Raw genomic sequence first — 8,583 nt, forward strand, 5'->3', positions numbered from 1 at the left:
TGTCTCCGAGAGGCTCTTGACATCCGCTCATAGAATAACCATGTTAAATTACAGCCCAATTCGACGAGCATTAACAGAAGAGTAGTCATTTGAAAAATGGGGCCCCCTGGCGCTCCTGTGGCACATACAGAGCAATGGCCCCATTCATAAATTGGGTCAATGATTCTGTACCACCAACTGTTGCAATATTTGACTCACAAATAAATGAGAAAACAACTTAAATGAAAATTGCCTTAAAAAAGTGGGTGGGCCCCTTGGGCCCTCATCAAATTGTGCGAGGCATAATCGTAATCTACGTTGAATTACCTTTGAAATGATATATCACTTGTCTATGTTCCTATAAATTTGGAAATTAACGGAAATGGGGGTTGGGTTAGTTTTTTTTCCTTTGGGACCCCTTGGGGCCCCCCTTGGTTTCCAAATCAAAAATCAGGCTCAGAGCGTCGATGCGTACACATTCATAGATTATACCTACCAAATTTCAGTCCGATCCATTCACGAATAACAGGGGAGTAGCGATTTTAACTAGTGTACACGACAAGAAGAACAAGAAGAACAACAACTGAGTGGCGTTTTGAGTCTGGTAGCCCGGCCTAAAAAGAGACAATAACATAGCCCAGATTACTACATGATTAAAACCAGTGTTGAGGAGTAATGGATTACATGTAACGTCATTGCGTAATCAGATTACAAATTATAAGTAACTGTAATCTGTTACAGTTACATTTCAAATAGTTGGTAATGGGATTACAGGTACATTGTTGAAATCAATGGATGACAACACATCACTTCTCTGTTTCACCATTTAGTCACTCTCAACATGGCAACGTGATGCATTTCCCAGAAGCCCAAATGTAAAAATGAAAAAGAAATTTGCGTCAGTCACTCAATCTCACTGATGTCGTAAAACGAGCAGTGGGAGAGAGACGTGGTAAGAGCTGGAAGTGGTAAGAATGCGTTTGTTGAGAGGATGCACTGAAATAACGGTGACATAAAACTTGCTCCGTCTGGAAATATTTTCCGCTGAAGAGTGACAAAGTTTGACAAACTTTCCGGATATTTCAACCGGGCAGAAGCTCATTAAACAGCAGACTGATCACAATTAGCAAGCGAACGTTAGCTTCGCTAATAATAAGTATTGATGTAATGATGTCAGGGCAGAGAATAATGTTTCTGAATGTTACACGGCCAAGGGATGAATCACAACCATGGAATAGGTATAGGTTACAATATTTATTGGCAGTGGCTATTCGTACGGTTGCCATATCAGTATACCGACATTCTATCCGTACGCAGCGCCCCTCATTGGCCATTTTAGGTCACGTGACTAAAACTAAACCTAACCCTAAAAATTGCTGCGATATTGGGTTATAACCTAACCCTAACCCTAACCCTAACCCTAAGACGCTACGTACGTGTATTTTGGTAAACGTACCAATAGCACAGGGGGTTGTCCATAAGGCAACCGTACGAATAGACACTTTCATATTTATTTCAAAGACAGATAACAATTGTGTTTACGATAGTTATCTTTTTTCTTTTAAATTATGGTCGCATTCATACACCTAAGAAATCCAGTTCAATGTGTAAGTAATCATAGTAATCCCATTACAGTAATCAGATTGAGTAATGTAAGGGATTATGTTACAAATTGTATTTTTGGGCATGTAATCTGTCATCTGTAACTGATTACATTTTGAAAGTAACCTTCCCAACACTGACTAAAACTAAGTTGCATTTTAGTTAAAAACAAACAAACAAAAAAAAAAAACTATGACAAAAACTAAATCAAAATATGCTGTAAAAAGTAACACTTCATGGTCGAAACTTCATTTTGTTTTCTTTTTTTTTTTCAAATGACCAGAAAAAAAAATCCCAGAGGCCTCTAGGGCCATAGAGAGCGAGCAGAACTCGAGAAGTTTCATTTTGGAAAGTGAAGGGTCGGCTTACATAGGTGACTGATTGGCAATGAGCGGCAAAAAGGAGAAGAGGGGAGGGAAATGAGATAATAAACACAAGTAGAGGAGGTGTAATAATTGTGATGAGCCCACTGAGAGCTGATGAACCCTTGAGGATGAATAATGGTGAGGGATAAGGAGGTGCTACGAGTGCTGTTCGCTGAGAGCGTAAGAAAGTTTCCTGCGAGGCGACGATGATAAGGAGAGAAATTGCACCATAAACACTTACTATGCACATGAAGAAAGTGTTCGTGTGACATAAAGCTCTAGACCGTATGATCTTAACATCTTTTTTTTTTTTTTTTTTTAAAAGATAGTTTTTACTTTGTAGGATTAGGAATTAATAATACATGGAGATGAGTCTGAAAGCAACACCTTTAATTACCGTACTCATCAAAGCCGCTTTGATTTCATGTTCTCGTTAGATTCCTGTGTTTCTTAGACTTGCATCTCGTCTTTAGACTAAACTAATCAATCAGGATGTGAAAAAGCTGCTCAAACTACATCTACAAAAAAAAATAAAATAAATGTTTTACGTAATTGTACATAGCAGGAAAATGAATGTTGATTTTTATTAGGTTTTTAAAGATCAGTATAAAAAGTCATTTTTAAAAAGTTTGTCTTCTTTTCTTACCCCATTTTTTCATTCTATAAAATATTGGAATATTATTATTATTATTATACATCAATTTTATACAGTATAGCGCTTTTCTGGGTACTCAAAGTCACTTTACAGTGAAGGAAGCAGTGTTGGGGTTCGATGCCTTGCTCAAGGGCACCTCAGCAGCACTCGAGAAGTGCCCTGGCACCTCAACAACTTCCATCTTTTTTTTTTTTGTCCGCACCGGGACTTGAACTGGCGGCCCAATATGCAATTTTCAACTAGTTGTGCAGCTTAAAATAACTCTTTTCCACTCCTTCCATTGTCCTACCCTGACTCCCTCTTCCCTGTTCTTTTCCCCCCTCACCAAGGTGTAACGCTGCCCTCTCTTTTTATATCCTCCCTTTAATAAAGCTTTTCAATGATGCAATAAAATTAAAGTATTTATTTCATTGCAATAATAAAACATGCATTGCTGCAATAAAAAGATTGCTCCACATGTAGTTTTGACCTTAAACAGCATGAGTAGGATAAGGTAAAAAAAAAAAAATCATGCAATTTTAGGAGATGTATGTAAAAAAACAACTAAAAAACCTCCACATTTAGAGCAGATCTCGTCATTCTAGCCAAAGAAACAAAGTGTTATACTGTATGTAAAGACGTGTCAGATTACACTTCCTAACTCACTCATTTCCTCTACATCAACATCTATCATGGGCAGAGTTGATAGCCAGCTACAAGTCGGCTTCAAAAGGAAATGCGGTTGGATGAGGCAATGGTGACATCAGCACCAGTGACTTTTTATTTGGAATATCACAGTTCATAAGGTCTGAGGTTTGGAAACTCACGGGAACTGACGTGTGTGCAGCAAATGAAGAACACACCCCGGTATCGTGCATGTGTGGTAGAGACGTTAGCTGCTAGCCTATATCTTTGTGAATTTGACGAGGAGATTGTGACAATTTGGAGGTTACTTATTTAATAGCCTTCATGAGAAGCATATGGGACTCAAACATTTTGACATCTGTGACAAAACTTATCATTTTACCCCTTTTTTTTTTGGAGTTGGATTCTACGTAAGAAAAGAAGAGGATTAGGGCTAATTTTGAAGGGGAACGTAATTTTAAAGTCAAAATTTTGAGATTTAACGAAAAATTGACAGTTTTCTTGATCTGCACAAAAATTGGCCCTAATCCTCTTCCGTAATGAAGGTTTATTGCATTCACTTTAATGAACATTTTTTTTTTTTCAATAATGTATAATTTTGGGCTATTTAAAAAAAAACAAATAAATAAATGTTTTTCAGAGTAATTCTTTTATGTTTTTTGGAGTGATAATATTTTCTGTTTTTTTTTTTTTTTAAACAGAATTATTGAGATTAAACAATTAAAGTGCAAAAAACATGAAAACATAGCCCAAACCAAAAAAGTAAATTATTCAGAAATATAGGATTTTGTTTTTCATGTGAATACGCTTCCGTACTATGGAAGCGTATTGCTTCCATATTTACTTGAAAAAACTTGAGTCTTTTAGTTTTTCTAACAATTTTTTTCCTTTTGTTTTTCAGAGTAATGTTGTCCTGTTTTTTGGAGTACATTTTTAAGTTTTTCAAAGTAACGAAACTATCTCCTAGTGTCTTAAACCAAGTTGAAGGTAGATTTTTGTCAAATTAAATAAGCCGGCTTTGTTCACTCTCACTAAAGAAATGTATTTGTTGTTTCAAATGCCCTCAGAAAAAAATAGTCCAAAAAACAGGGGAGGAATTTTTTTCACGAAAATCTGAAAAAAAGTCCAAAAAACAGAAGAAAAACATTTGTCCAAAAAACATAAAAAAAAAACAAAATAAAAAAAAAAAACCCAGGAAAATAGATTATTCAGAAAAATAAAAATGTTTTTGGTTCTTTTTCAAATGAAGCTCGGAAAAAATAGTCAGAAAAACAGGAAAATAAATTAGCACAAAAACAAAAAAGTCTGAAAAACAAAACAATAAATAGTCCAAAAACAAAAAAAGAAAAAAAACATCAAAAATGTACCCTAAAAACAAACCAAAAACATAAATTATTCAGAAAAACAGGATTTTATCTATTTTTTTATCAAGTGAATGCAATATGCTTGCGTAGGATTCAATCAATGAAATACCTCATTTAATTTGTAAACTAAAGGCTGCTGGGTTGTTCCTCTAACAGCAGGTGGCAGCAGTGGGCTGTGATTCTCATCACATTGAGGTAATGAGAGCAAAGCAAATTGTTCAGCAGAAAGCAGAGGCACATTTGTGCTAAACTGGATGTCCCTCTTCACTATTGCAGATAACTAGTGTTTACCAGCCGTGTTTTTGAAAGCAGACATTTCACATTATTGCATTAACTTTTAGAAGCAATGCCATAATCTCATCGTACTCCCCTAGACTGACAAATCTAAAGACGCCAAGTGATGTCGTGATTCGTCTCAGTGAAGTGCTTGTGTTGTCAGGCCTGCTCTGCTGCCACCCACCAACACTGACACCAGCACTGAGCGGGAGAAGCTGTCACCTGTGCCACATGCCACAGCTGCCAGCGTGCTACAATGCACTCACCTGTCATGGCTGCCATTGGCAACTCTTAATCACCTCCCGCTCAGGTGACTCACTTTAGAGCGACATGAGCGTGCACGTGTGCGTGCACATACAAACAAGCCCAGTCAACATATACTTCTGTGCACTGCATGCAAACACCAACAGAAGTGACACACAAGTGTGGCACCATGTGCACAGGCGTGTGTGTGTGAGCGAGTGTGTGCATCATTGTACTTTATTCAGGAAAAGATGGGGGAGAAAAATAAGCACCTAAAAGCCCTCATCAGTATCTGGACTGTGACAAGACTTGTGCACAAATTAGGTGAAATTTGAGTGGGAATAACAATATGACAGGCAGCAGAGAGGCACCAAACATCAAGTGTCAGTTCTATTTTCAGCCATGACTCGGAGCCTGGGTGACAAACAACACCACGGAGCCTCTCAATCAGTCAGCTCGTCGACTGGAAATGTTGCAAACTAGGCCTGGGATGATTTTTTTTTTTTTTACCCTTCAGGAGAAATAAGAAATGATCTGAATCTCAGGTCAGAATTAAAAGTGAAATAAGAAAACTTATAGCCAAAGTCTGAGCATCTCATACCAGCATCCATATTGTGTGTCTGTGGTATAATCAGAGGTGTAAAGAGGACTGATATAATATGCTACTCAAGTAGAAGTACTGTTATTTGATTGAAATTGTACTCAAGTACAAGTAAAACATAGCTCAATTAAATAGTACTCAAAGTAAAAGTTAGTTACTTTCACCCCCATGTTTATTTTTGGTAATAAATCTTGCCACGGTTCCCTTACATACAGTAAACATCTCATGTATAAACTTAAAAACTAAGAGACCAATACTTGTACAATTGGAACTGAATTTATTTTTAACAAAGGCATCTGTATAAAATAAAAGGCTTGTCAAATTTCTTTAAAAAAAATCAATAAATTTAATTAAAAAAATAAAATAAAATAAAAAATGTTCAGGCTCTAAGTATAGCTACATTTATGAACTCTAAAACAGTGCCATGCCAAATATGTAATGTGGTTCACAACATAATAGGTTGAAACAACCAACCTGAACCCAAGGAAGTGGCTGGGCTTTGATCAGAAATAGCACAACTAATAACATTCGGATTATGTTCAATGTGCCTAACCTGAGGTCAGCAATTGCAGCAAGATTATTTTTATCTTATTTTTATAATAGTATGTTAAGGTTTCATTTATTCAGACAACTGAATCTTGCTGGAATTACTATGCGCAAGTCAACGAAAGTTCAAAGGAAACATCAAAGCGAATCGGCAGACGCCTCTGACGAAGACAAGCAGGAGATCAAAGTGGATTTCCTAAGCAACAGTTTCCTAAGCAACCTTAACATGCTGAGGTCAACAGTTTATGAGGAGACCTTGAAACAGAAATTAATAAAAAGAATTGAAATTAAATTAAAAATTAAATTAAAAAAAATAAATAAATAAAAAATTAATTAGTAACGGTTGTGTTTAGAAATCCAACAAATTACTTTATTTCTTTTAAAACGTACTGAAGCGTAAGTAAAATTACTGATTTAGAAATTTGCTCAAAAAAAGTGCAAGGACCCATAAAAGCAACTCAATTACAGTAACGTGAGTACTTGTAATCAATTACTATACTTTCTTGGGTATAATTCTTCCCATGATCCTTTGGGGGTTACTGGCCTCACTGCTTTTATTTCATTAAAGACCACACCTTGCACAGTGTGCAACAAACTCCCGCGTCACGGCGAGGCCCCACATGCAATAACAATGGAACCAAATGGAGATGGAAAAAAAAAAAAAACTCTTCTAGAAATCCTATAAAATTAATGCGATTTCCAGAGTTTTTATGAATCAAGCCAGATGCCAAATACATAACTTCAAACAAATTGACTTCCAATTACTGGTGCAGCACACACCACTTCCAGATGTGCAACAGATGTAGCTGGTGGGGAGGGGGTGGGGGAGGGTGGAGGTGTCTCGGTGCACGCTTGGTGTTGCTCCGCAGTAAAACAGCGGTGCAGTTGTGTGTGTTTTAAATCACAGTGGGGCTGTGGGCTGGAGGTGAAGGGAAGGACAACCAGGACGGAGGAGGAAAAACTCAAAGTACATCATTAGGAAAAATGTAAATGTGCAGCGCGTCAGACAGTGGAAAGCAAAGTGTGCTGTTAATACAGTTTGATATTATGTAAAGGCAGATGAGATGCTGAGGTCTGAAAGCTGGAAGAAAGAGGATTCCAAAATGTAAATGTTAATGTGATCGCTGCTGTATATCTTCTTCCAGTGCTGGGATTAACTGGTAAAAAGGAACAATTATGGGGGGCCAGGCCTTTTTTTTTTAAAGTGCATATGTTAATAGCGTCCAATAGCCTTGCATACATAAGAAATATTAGATATGATTGGAAACATTTCCACAGATTGTCAAAGCCCTGCACTTTGTCTCTTCTTGGAAACTTTAATAATTTGATTAGGAACTGATGAAGCTAATTTATAGTAAAACAAATGTAATTTAGTTCTTACTTCTTCTTTTTCACAGAAGTGGAGAAATAACGGTGTCCTGGGAGGGTCATGCTTCTGATCCTATTATCATCTCTCTCTCTGGGCCTGAGTGTGTTTTTCCACCTCATCCTATAGTTATAGTCTACATTCTACTGGAGCCTAATCTACTGCCTCAGCACTACAGGTCCCCCCCCCCCCTTTGATCCTCAGGGCAAAGAGCGTCTCCTCGTCCCCTCTTCTCTGCTTTCATGTATCTTCGGCTTTCATTGAAATCCAGCGCCGAACAGGGACCATTTTAGCTCGGCCATCGTACCCCAGTGCTGCCTTTAATTCCCTCGCTCTGCCAGACTTCCATGCTAATCCAAGTTGTGACCCCCCCCCCAACCCCCACCACCCCCACCCCCTCTTCCTATTCCTTATTTCCTTCTCTGTGCATGCACACCCTCTCTGCAATACGCACACTTTAACCTCGTGTAATCTGGGTGACATTGGACAGACTGAGAAGCAGCTTCTGATTGATTTGTAATTAGGGGAAAAAAAAAGATGGCGACTGTGTCGAAAACTTCCTCTGTTACACGTTTCAAATGTAACGACACAAGATCTCGAACCAAATTCAGAGTTGAAACGGTGCTTCTGCTTCTTCTCCTGAGGTGCAAACAGTCAGGTTTAGACAAAGGGTTGCAGGGTCAATTTTGTTGAATAAAAATCGTCGTCATTGTTTTGGACGTTGAATACTTTTTTTTTAAGTGACAATAATCAACCAATGACTAATAATAAAAAAACATGTGAACAAAAAATATCACATCAACTAAGAACAACAACAAAAAAAAAACTACAACTCCAATCACAACCTTTGTGCTAAGCTGGGTGATGTGGACCAAAACTCATATCTCATTTTTTTTCAAAATGGCGATACACGATATAAACCGTGATATTTTTTAACTCAATGAATAAAGATTTCTTGGTTA

This window comes from Gouania willdenowi, chromosome 6 (genome assembly GCF_900634775.1).
Source record: "Gouania willdenowi chromosome 6, fGouWil2.1, whole genome shotgun sequence".
NCBI lineage: Eukaryota > Metazoa > Chordata > Actinopteri > Blenniiformes > Gobiesocidae > Gouania > Gouania willdenowi.